Source organism: Rattus norvegicus, chromosome 5 (assembly GCF_036323735.1).
Source record: "Rattus norvegicus strain BN/NHsdMcwi chromosome 5, GRCr8, whole genome shotgun sequence".
NCBI lineage: Eukaryota > Metazoa > Chordata > Mammalia > Rodentia > Muridae > Rattus > Rattus norvegicus.
This window is the reverse complement of record NC_086023.1, coordinates 34,132,122-34,144,653: the sequence shown is the minus strand read 5'-3', so window position 1 is coordinate 34,144,653 and position 12,532 is coordinate 34,132,122.

Below are 12,532 nucleotides of genomic sequence, written 5' to 3'. Positions count from 1 at the left end.
TTCTTAACCCTCTGTACTTCTCCCACATCTCTTCCCACACCCGATCATGCCCCCTTTCCCCTTTTCCTCCTTTATCCCATTTTTTTGCAGAAGATACATCTTCATTTTTAGCGTTTAAAATGGCACACATTAAAAAAAAGATCTACATTGGTTAAAAGACAGATAAAGTTTAGAGTCGATGAGCAGCCCTTGCCTTGTAGTTGTAAACATATCTATCACTGAACACAGATCAACCAGACCATAGCTCTATGCTACAGATACACCTGCCATTGTTTTTGTAAATAAAGTCTCATTGATACACCATCATAACAGTATTGTCTGTTGTCTTGGCTGTTTTCGCTGCAGTATCAGAACTTAAGAATTGAAGAAGTACCTACTTTATTGATCTCAGCTCTTAGGTTGATTATTTTCTGCCAACTGCTCCTCTTGGGTTCGTTTGAATCTTTTGTTCTAGAGCTTTCAGGTGTGTTGTTTAAATGCTAGTATGTGACCTCTCCAATTTCCTTATGAAGGTACTTAGTGCTATGAACTTTCTGCTTAGCATTACTTTCATTGTGTTCCATAAACCTGGGTTATTTCTTCCTTGACTCTAGTCATTCCATGGAGAGTTGAATAATTTCTATGAGTTTGTAGGCTTTCTGTTGTTTCTGGTTTTATTGAAATCAAGCTTGAATCAGTGGTGGTCTGATAGTATGCATTGGATTATTATTATTTTTTTTGTATCTGTTGAGACTTTGTGACAGTGTTATGTGGTCAGTTTTTGAGAATGTTCTGTGAGATTCTGAGAAGAAGGAACATTCTTTTGTTTGGGTGAAATGTTCTGTAGGTATCTGTAAGGTCCACTTGATTTATAACCTCTCTTATATTTATAACCACTTAATTTGTAACCTCTGCTAGTTCAAGTGTTTCTTTGTTAAGTTTTTGTTTGGATGACTTATCTATTGGTGAGAGTAAGATATTGTTGTTTCCTACTTTCCATGTATGAGGGTCAATGTGTAATTTTAACTTTAGTAACGTTTCTTTTTACAAATATGGATACCTTTGCATTTGAAGTATGGATGTTAAGAAGTGAAATGTCATCTTGATGGGTATTTTTTCTTTGATGACTGTGAAATGTCTTTATCTCTTTTAATTAATTTTGGTTGAAAGTTAATTTTGTAGATATTAGAATAGCTATAACAGCTTGCTTCTTGGGTCCATTTGCTTGGAAAATGGTTTTCCAACCTTTCATTCTGAAGGAATGGTTTTCTTTGATGGTGAGGTGTGTTTCTTCTATGCAGCAGAAGGATAAAAGCTGTTTTTCTATTCATTCTGTCCTTCTATGTCTTTTTATTGGAGGAATTGAGTCCATTGATATTTGAGACTGTTGAGATTATTGGGTTGGTTTGGGACTTTCCTTTCTGATCCAAAGCAGTTGGTATTCAGTAAGCTTCTTGTACATTTATAAGCAGCTCCTTCTTTAGGTTTAGAAAAAATTCTTCTATTATTTTTTGAAAATATTTTCTGGGCCTCTGAGCTGGAAATCTGCTTCTTCTATTTCTATTTTTCTTAGCTTTGTTCTTTTAATAGGGTCCTACATTTCATGGATGTTTTGTGCTAGGAACTTTTTAAATTTAATATTTCCTTTGGGTTATTTACCAATTTCTTCTACTATAACTTCTATGCCTGAGATTCTTTCTTCCATCTCTTGAATTCTATTGGTGATGCTTAAGTCTGCAGTTCCTATTCAGTCACCTAGATTCTTCCATTTCTGGGATTCCCTCATTTTGTGTTTTCTTTATTGCTTCTATTTCCATTTTCAGGTCTTGAACAGTTTTATTCATTTCCTTCACCTGTTTGATTTCCTAGATTTCTTTAAGGAATTTGTTCATTTCCTCTTTAAGGGTTTGTATCATCTTCATATGATTGGATTTAAAGTCATTTTCTGTCTGTTCAAATATCCAGGGTTTGCTATAGTATGATAGCTGGACTTTGGTGGTATCATATTGCCCTGACTGTTTTTGATTGTGCTCTTTGGCTTCTAATTATCTGTGGGAATGGGTTATTATAGGTTTATTGATGATTTCTGACTTTATTTTTATTGGATGGATGTTTTTCTTTTGCATTCTGTTTCCCTTTTGGTCCTCTGGAATAAGTGGCCTATGCTTCTGGTGACCAGAAAGTCTTCAAATTTAGTAACATGTCTCCATTGAGCTTTTGATACTTGGGTGATCTCTGGAGTTTTGGTTGTTTGATTTGTCTCTGGAGTTTTAGGGTTCTGAAAACTGGCTTCGTCTTTGGGGTTCTTGATACTGATGTGGCTCCTGGTGTTCCAGTTACCTGGGACTCCTGGGGCTCCTAGTGCCAGCATGGCCTCAGAGTCTTCTGTTGGGGTTGTGGGCTAGGATTTGGAGCCCAGGGGAGAAGATTCATCTAATGTTTATCTATGCTAGTGACATATATTTTTGATAAGTGTAAACAGTAATCAATCTTATTGTCCAGCAGAACAAATTTTTCCTTATTATATCTTTTCACAGCATGGAACTTAAAAGAGAACTTGCATGTTGTCAGTTTTTGTCCCCCACCCTGTGTGTTCTGGGGAATGACCTCAGGTTCTCAAACTTGGGAGCAAATGCTTTTCCCTGGTAAGCCATCTCTCTGGGCTCAGGAATTTATTCTTTTAGAGATTTAACAACTGGTTTGCCAATATAGTATATCTTGTATTATTTATATAAGTAATGTAATTGACAGTGAATTACATCTGAAAAGTGTTTTGTGTAAATCTGACATCTTTAGAATTGCATTGAGATTTTCTTTGAAAAATCTAACATAATAAAATTGAAAGAGAACAGGGAGGAGCAATGGGAGGGTTTAAATGGAGTAAAGGCAACAGAAAGATGTTTAAGTAAAATACTGTCTCAAAAATAAACAAAAGAGGCTGGCATGCTAAACACTTCAGTTAGGGAGTCTAGTCCCAACCTTCAGCAAATGTTCACAGTTTCTTTATAGAAAATTTATGCGGTTCTTTGGCTTATCTTAGGAATAATATAGGAATAATATAGGAATAATAATAATTATAATAATAATAAATAAAAATTCTTAATTTTAAGAATATTGTGAATAGGACTATTTCTCTTCACCATGTACTTTATTTTTTGAGTTGTCTTGAAGGCTTTGATGTGGTTGTATCATGGGAAGATCTCTGTGACAACAGTCTCTTCTGGGTAGGCACTGTGTCAAGCTTGTTATTTACTGGTCAAGAGTTGGATTTCATAATTTTTCTCTCCCTTTTCTATCAAGTTCAGAGGGAAATATGTGAAAATTTCTATGTATGTTCATGGCTTTCTTTTTTATTTAATATTGAGTTTTTAGTTTCTAAAGCTTGTCATTTTTACAAAACAACACAATGAAAAGCAAGTCCTAAATCCCTGCAAAGTTTGTACAATTTCTGTGCCTTTTATGATTATGATATTGACATCTTATGCAAATACTAAACACAGGCAGATTGTCCTGCTAACCAAAGGCATTCAGGTGTTTTGTTTGGGGGTGACTTTATAAAATTAACTTTTTATTGTACCAGTTGTTTTTTTCCAAGAAGTAATTTTATCTGTTAGACCCAATGAAAATATTTTATAGTTTCACGTTTGTTATTTAAAACAACATTAAGCTGAAACACATAATGAGTACTTGTTTTATTTGTGGGAGTTCAAGGCAACAAAACTCAGCTTTATTTGTGTGTCATAAATATGAAATGTCCCAAGGTACAAGCACACCTGTTCTCTGACTTCAGTGATTTTTCAGAAAAAGTTTTTTGTTTATTCCCCTTAGTTTTTAAAAGTTGATGTTATTTGGAAAAGATGATTTTTTTTCTGTAGACTGTTTTTTAATTATGAAGGGTTGAATTTGGAACATTTTGATGCATGTTTATAGTGTAGTTTGAACACATTCCCATCCCATTTCTATTCCTCTGCCCTACTTAGTATTATCCTGCTCACTACTTTCCTACATTCCCCAGGGTATGCATATGCAAAACCACAACTCTTACTGCTAAGGGGCTAAGCCATAGTTTATTCTGCAGCCAAATATAAATGACCATGGCCTAGGAGCATGTATTTAGGTTATTCCAAATTCCATGTTCCCATGTAAAAGCAATTCCATGATAATTTTTTATAGTCTTAGGATAAAGAAAGTTGTAAGTCAAGGTAATTTTCACATTATAAAAAATTCAGCAAGGATAATTGCAGAAGGAAAAACCTTGCTATAGATCTTACAAGTCATTGGTCTGCATTTTCAGCATCTTGGTTGTTGTAAACTAGGTTCTTGTTAAATTAATATATTCCAAAATGGTTTTTATCTGTTAGACACAGGATCATAGGTTCTACAAACATGTGGGCAAAGAGTGGTTATTAGATGGCCAGAGATAGACAAAGATAAATTATAACCAACCTCTGGAATGTACCATTCTGAACCCCGTATATTCATCAAAGGTTTAGTCAGTCGTCCTCGTAGAAGAATCCACTTTGAAGATGCAGATGCCTTTTGGAAAATTTTGTTTGCAAGAGTTTTCCTTTCTATGTGGCCAACTAGCCACAGGACTTAGAAAACATAGATCCGTCTGGCTCCCAAATCCATGAGTTTTCCTACAGTAGTTCAGTAATTTTTATAATGAGTTTATTGAATAGCTATAATTTCTTATTACATACTTAATGAGAACCTGGCAAAACAATTACTAATAGCTTGACTGAATATAATTACTTTTAATTATGTCTTGCTATTTTAGATTTTCAGTCAGAAAAACAAATCAATTATATTTGTTCCTTCCTTCCTTCTTTCCATTCTCCATCTCTCCTACCCTAGCTCCCTCCTGTCCTCCTTTCCTCCCTCCCTTCTTCCATCCTTTCTTCTTTCTCTCACTTCTAGTAGAAATTAACCTCAAATTCGTTATGTAGGCAGAGATGACCTTTAATCCTTATTCTCCTGCCTTCACCTCACAGATGCTGAGAATTATAGATATGTATCACCACACTAGTTTTATATGGAGCAATGGATGGAACATGGTGTTTCATGCACACAAAGGCAAATACTTTATAATCACATAACATTTTGTATGCAATTTAAGGAGGCTCCATGAATTTTTCTGTTACTTGTCAGTTGAACTCAGGATAATATTGTATTAGAAGACATTTGATAAATAATTTTCTTAAAACATTATGCTTTTCTTGAGACTGGAGTTTAATGATGTATATGTACTATGGACTTGAGGTGATATTGTTAACTAAGAGGAAATATGACTTCCTCATATATTTGTATGTATGTATGTATGTATGTATATCATCTAATCTGATATGTCTTTCTGAAATAATTATATTTTAACCACTGTAGTCTTCTTTCCTTACCTTTTGTTCTCTACATTTCATTATGTGACCTTTCTTTCGAATTTTATTCTCTATATCACACCTAATCTCTATATTCTATATTAAATTACAAATAATTTCGATGACCTCACATACAGCTCATTATGACACAATCATTTAGTTCATTAATTCACAATCATTTAATCATTCAACTCATTAGAGAATAATTTAAAGGGGCTGTTTTTATACACTAATGTCTACTATTCTTTGTCCATGCATCTGGGTTTGGAAAATTATTGGGTAGGACTTATAATTAAACATTCTTGAAGACGTTGTTGACAGTATGTCATGAAAAATAATTCAGTGGAAGAGGAACATGTTAATCATTACTGTATCCAATGGTCAGACAGGTTATAGAACACAGTTGAAACATTATTCCTTACTAAAATTCCTTTAGCCTATTCAATCGTTTTACTGGTTACTGATGGTGGTGTACTAATGAACTGTTGATGTTACTGAATAAATTCATTGGTTCACTATTTCTTTGACTAACAAGTAATGCTCTTGATGGATAGTGGCCATGCATAATTGATTTTTGTGAGAATTTGTCAGATCAGGTTCTGTAGCTACATCTGAAGTTAGACATAGGACATTTAAATAAAGATCTTAATTACTCTGATATGAAAACCCAAGTCATCGCAAATCAGTCATGAGATAAATGCAGTTGTGACTTGTTTGGTTTGGACTGGTGGTATTTGATTATAGTTTGAAGTCTCAAACATATAAAAAATGAAAGGGGGAGAAAGCTGAACTCCTAGAAGTGTGGACAATCCTGAGACCTCAGGGGAGACCACCACTTCTGCCCACTTCAGCTCAAATTCCAGGTCCAAGAAGAAACTGCATAATGGCCTCTGGATAAAGGAATATAGGAACAGTCAATGGCAGGAACCGGCTGGTTTCTTCCTGAGCCCAGAACAGAACTGAACTGGTCCCACAGCTCCCTGCATCCAAATTCTGTGGGGTAGAGAACTGGACCCTCAGAAGTGTGGACGATCCTAAGAATTCAGAGAAGACAACTACTTTCTACCCACATACCTGATCCAAGAGGAAATCGCCTAGTGCCATCTGTGCCCTCTGGGCACAGGGACCTAGGAACAGTCAGAGGCAGGACCCTTCCAGTTTTTGCCTGCACCAAGAGCTGAAAGCCAGTCACCAGGAGCACCTACACATCTGAGAGCAGAGGTAAGACCAACTCTTCTGCACCAAGCAACCCACCAGAGGCTTCAGGTCACACAAACCCAGGAGCAGCTCTCCGTTCCCAGATCTGGCTGAAAGATCCTATCTGATCACCATAGACTAAGGCTGGTCTTCAATAACAACAAAAACAACAGAAAAACCACTATACATGGAAGTTGAACAATGCTCTATTCAATGGAAGAAATAAAGAAAGAAATTAAAGACTTCTTAGAATTTAATGAAAATAAAGGCACAACATACTCCCACTTATGGGGCATAATGAAAGCAGTGCTAAAAGGAAAACTCATAGATCTGAGTGCTTCCAAAGACAAACAGGAGAGAACATACATTAGCAGCTTGACAGCACAATTAACACCTCTAGAACAAAAAGAAGCAAAACACTGAAGAGGAATATAAGGCAGGAAATAATCAAACTCAGGGCTGAAATAAACCAAGTAGAAACAAAAAGGACTATACAAAGAATCAACAAAACCAAGAGCTGGTTCTTTGAGAAAATCAAAAAGATAGATAAAACCCTTAGCCACACTAAACAGAGGGCACAGAGAGTGTGTCCAAATTAACAAAATCAGAAATGAAAAGGGAGACATGGCAACAGAATCAGAGGAAATTAAAAAATCATCAGATCCTACTACAAAAGCCTATATTCAACAAAACTTGAAAATCTGCAGGAAATGGACAATTTTTTTAGACAAATATCTGGGACCAAAGTTAAATCAGGAACAGATAAACCATCTAAAGAACCCCATAACTCCTAAAGAAATAAAGGCAGTCATTAAAAGTCTCCCAAGCAAAAAAAGTCCAGGACCAGATGGGTTTAGTGCAGAATTCTATCAGACCTTCATAGAAGACCTCATACCAATACTGTTCAAATTATTCTACAAAATAGAAACAGACAGAACACTGCCAAATTCCTTCTATGAAGCCACAATTACTCTTATACTGAAACCACACAAAGACCCAACAAAGAGAATTTCAGACCGAGTTCCTTTTTGAATATTGACACAAAAATACTCAATGAAATTCTTGCAAACCTAAACCAAGAACACATCAAAACAATCATCCATCATGATCAAGTAGGCCTCATCCCAGGTATGCAGGTGTGGTTCAATATTCAGAAATGCATCAACATAATCCACTATAAACAAACTGAAAGAACAAAACCACATGATTATTTTATTAGATGCTGAGAAAGGATTTGACAAAATTCAACACACCTTCATGATAAAAGTCCTGGAAAGATCAAGAATTCAAGGCCCATACCTAAACATAGTAAAAGCAATATACAGCAAACCAGTAGCTAACATTAAACTAAATGGAGAGAAACTTGAAGCAATCCCACTAAAATCAGGGGCTCCCTCTCTCCACTTATTCAATACAGTTCTTGAAGTTCTAGCCAGAGCAATCAGACAACAAAAGGAGGTCAAAGGGATACAAATTTGAAAGGAAGAATTTGAAATATCACTATTTGCAGATGATATGATAATATGCTTAAGTGACCCCAGGAGTTCCACCAGAGAACTACTAAGCCTGTTAAACAACTTTAGCAAAGTGGCTGGGTATAAAATTAACTCAAACACATTAGTAGCATTCCTATACTCAAAGTATAAACAGGCTGAGAAAGAAATTAGGGAAATGACAACCTTCATAATAGTCCCAAATAATGTGAAATGCCTCGGCATGACTTTAACCAAGCAAGTGAAAGTACTGTATGATATGTCCTTCAGGTCTCTGAAGAAAGAAATTGAAGATCTCAGACGATAGAAAGACCTCCCATGCTCATGGATTAATATAGTAAAAATGACCATTTTATCAAAAACAATCTACAGGTTCAATGCAATCCCCATCAAAATTCCAATTCAATTCTTCATAGAGTTAGAAAGAGTAATTTGCAAATTCATTTGGAGTAAGAAAAAACCCAGGAGAGCTAAAACAATCTTCAGCAATAAAAGAACTTCTGGGGAAATCAACATCCCTGACCTCAAGCAGTATTGCAGAGCAATAGTGATAAAAACTGTATGGTATTGGTACAGAGACAGGCAGATAGATCAGTGGAATAGAATTGAAGACCCAGAAATGAACTCACACACCTGTGGTCATTTGATCTTTGATAAAAGGAGCCAAAACCATCCAATGGAAAAAAAGATAATATTTTCAACAAATGGAGCTGGTTCATCTGGAGGTCAGCATGTAGAATGAAAATTGATCCATTCTTATAACCATATACAAAGCTTAAGTCTAAGTGGATCAAGGACCTCCACATCAAACCAGATACCATCAAATTAATAGAAGAAAAAGTGGGGAAGTATCTCGAACACATGGGCACTGGAGAAAATTTCCTGAACAGAACACCAATGGCTTATGCTCTAAGATCAAGAATCGACAAATGGGACCTCATAAAACTGCGAAGTTTCTGTAAGGCAAAGGACACTGTCATTAGGACAAAAGGGCAGCCAACAGATTGGGAAAAGATCTTTACCAAGCCTACATCCGATAGAGGGTTAATATCCAACATATACAAAGAACTCAAGAAGTTAGACTTCAGTGAGCCAAATAACCCTATTGAAAAATTGGGTAGAGTGCTAAACAAAACATTTTCAGCTGGGGGATATCGAGGGGCTGAGAAGCACCTAAAGAAATGGTCAGCATCCTTAATCATCAGGGAAATGCAAATCAAAACAACCCTGAGATTCCAACTCACATTAGCCAGAATGGCTATGATCAAAAACTCAGGCTGGTGAGGATGTGGAGAAAGAGGAACACTTCTCCATTCTTGGTGGGATTGCAAACTGGTACAACCTCTCTGGAAATCAGTCTGGAGGTTCCTCAGAAAATTGAACATTGCACTACCTGAGGACCCAGCTACATACCCAAATGATGCTCCAACATATAACAAAGACACATGCTGCACTATGTTCATAGCAACCTTATTTATAATAGCCAGAAGCTGGAAAGAACCCAGATGCCCTTCAACAGAGGAATGGATACAGGAAATATGGTACATCTACACAATGGAATATTACTCAGCTATCAAAAACAATAACTTCATGAAATTCATAGGCAAATGGAATGAACTAGGAAATATCCTGAGTAAGGTAACCCAATCACAGAAAATAAGTGGCTGTTAGTTCAAAAGCTCGAATTACCCAAGATACAATCCACAGACCACATGAAGCTCAAGAAGAAGGATGACCAAAGTGGGGATACTTCACTCCTTCTTAAAAGGGGAACAAAAATATTCATAGGAGGGGATATCGAGGCAAAGTTTGGAGCAGAGACTGAAGGAACGGCCATTCAGAGCCTGCTCCACATGGTTATACAGCCCATATATATCTTCCACCAAAACTCGAGAAGATAGATGAAGCTAAGAAGTTCGTGCTGACAGAAGCCTGAGATAGCTGTCTCCTGAGAGACACGGCCAGAGCTTGTCAAATACAGAGGCGAATGCTAACAGCAAACCATTGAACTGAGAACAGCTAACCCATTGGAAGTATTAGAGAAAGGATTGAAAGAGCTAAAGGGGCTTGCAACTCAATAAGAACATCAATGCCAACCAAGCGGAGTTCCCAGGGTCGAAACCGCTACCCAAAGACTATACATGGACTGACTCATGGCTCCAGCTGCATATGCAGTAAAGGATGGCCTTTTTGGGCACCAATGGAAGTAGAAGCCCTTGCTCCTGCCAAGGATGGACTTCCCCTGACCCCCAGTGTAGGGGAATGTCGGGAGGGGGCGGGATGGAGGGTGGATGCGGAGGGGAACACTCTCATAAAAGAAGGGGAGAGGGATCCGTTATGGGGCTTATGTCTAGGAATCTGGGAAAGGGATTAAAATTTGAAATGTAAATAAAAACATATCCAATAAAAGAAAAGAAATCGAAGAGTTCTGCAGAAAATACGGCAGTTTGTTTTTCACACTAGAAGTGAGCGTTCTGTCATCACTAGGTCTCTACCGTCTGAATTTCAGCTGGACTCATCTTTGAATGCACTTTGTTTTTTTTTTTTTTTATAGAGATGAAGATGAATGATTTCTGGTGCATCTTTTCAAATGAAGGAAAGTGATGAGAGAATGGCATACAGGGAAAAGCACATTTCTTACTAAAACAAAATGTTATCCTTGTTTTTATGTAAACCGTACTTCTATCCCCAAGCAACAACTTAAAAATACTATTAGAGGGCTGGGGATTTAGCTCAGTGGTAGAGCGCTTACCTAGGAAGCGCAAGGCCCTGGGTTCGGTCCCCAGCTCCGAAAAAAAGAACCAAAAAAAAAATACTATTAGGTGAACAACCATATTAGGAAATACGATTAATAAGTGGAAATCCTGTCCAATGAGAAACGTAAGGACTTGAGAAAACTGGGTCCTACCTTTTCAATTAAAAAATCTGAGTAGTATCTCTGTAAGATTCAGATAAGTAATAACTGCAAATATTTTCTGGGTATTAGAAATATTTTTTTGCTCATTTTTTTTGAGATAGGGTCTCCCAATAGTGGCCTAGGTCATCTCACTGTGAATCAAAGGAGGAACTGCAGTTCTCTTTGCTTGACCTCCTGAGTGATTACACGTGTGAACTGTCACACCTCGCTCTAGAAATATTCCTTTTAAATAGATGAGGAATTTGTAAAAAGAAATTGCAGAAAGTATTATATGTCCTATCAGGAAATAATAAATTAGTAAATCTAATTTCAACCAGCAATACTAGCTTAGAATATTGAAGAAATAGCTGAGAACCTCATGTAGAATTTGATAGAGGACTTCAGTCAGTGCCTAATATAGTTGATGAACACCCATACATACTAAGTACCACCAGGCTAGCTACATCCATGTACGGTATAAATAATATCAACGATATTGAAGACGTTTTGGGCACAGTGCTCCTCTGTAGGAGGCACATCAGAAAACAAACTGTGTTGAGGAGCCTTGACACACTAGACTTTCAGCAAATATTAGGATTAGATTATAGGTGGTACCCGCATAGAAGTATGTTAATACCAAACGCTCATGAGATCTCAGGTGATGAAATCTGTAGGGGTGCATTGCCATTTTTCAGGTACTAGTTGGTATCAAGAGGTTAGCAAAGATGGTTTCTGTCTTGGAGTAAATAAGTAAGACTTCAACCTGAAAGTGATCCTGTGACTTGCACACTAGAGCTTTGCCTGAGGCATTGCAGACACATTGCAATGCTGTGTGACATAGAGACGACTCATTCATGGTGCTTTGGGGTTTTTAGAAGATATAGTGGCAGGAGAGAGAGAGGGGAGGGGAGGGAAAGGGAGGGGAGGGAAGGAGGGAGGATGGTAAAGAAACTGTTCATGCTCCAGCTCTTTAGAGATCAATGGATTGTAACTCTTGATTTTTCTGGTTGATGTTAAAATTGACCTGCAAACTGTGAAAGGACTTGCCCAACAGTTACAAGTAATTGAATATACCATGTCAAGCAAATAATACATCTCTGAGGAACTCATCTGACAAAGAGGGTTTAGTTTCTATTCCTCTGATGGAAATGGCTTCATGAAGTGACAGCTACAGATTACACTGTACAGTTTGAATATTGAAGTTGTGACAATTCAGGAGAATTCTCTGTGATTTTTAAGATTTGCAAAAATGACTTGACATTGTTTTAACAAAACTATGCTTTCCAATTAAAATCATGTGAGCAGGGAGACTCTGGAGGAATTTACTGAACTGAAGGAATATGTTGCTAAAAACTGAATAGCTTTTCTGGGATGCTGGATCCCATCCAATTGTGTTCCTAATAGTATAAACATTGTACAAAGATTGTAGGCATATTACAATGGATTTATGCTTGTGAATTGAACAAAAATGAAGAAAAAATTTCAATGAAGAGTATAAAACTACAGTCTATGCTACATGGTCAAGATAAAATTTACAGTTAGACAAGGTCATCTGGGTGTGACTTCTGCCTTTTTCTTCTTTTTTCTTTTCT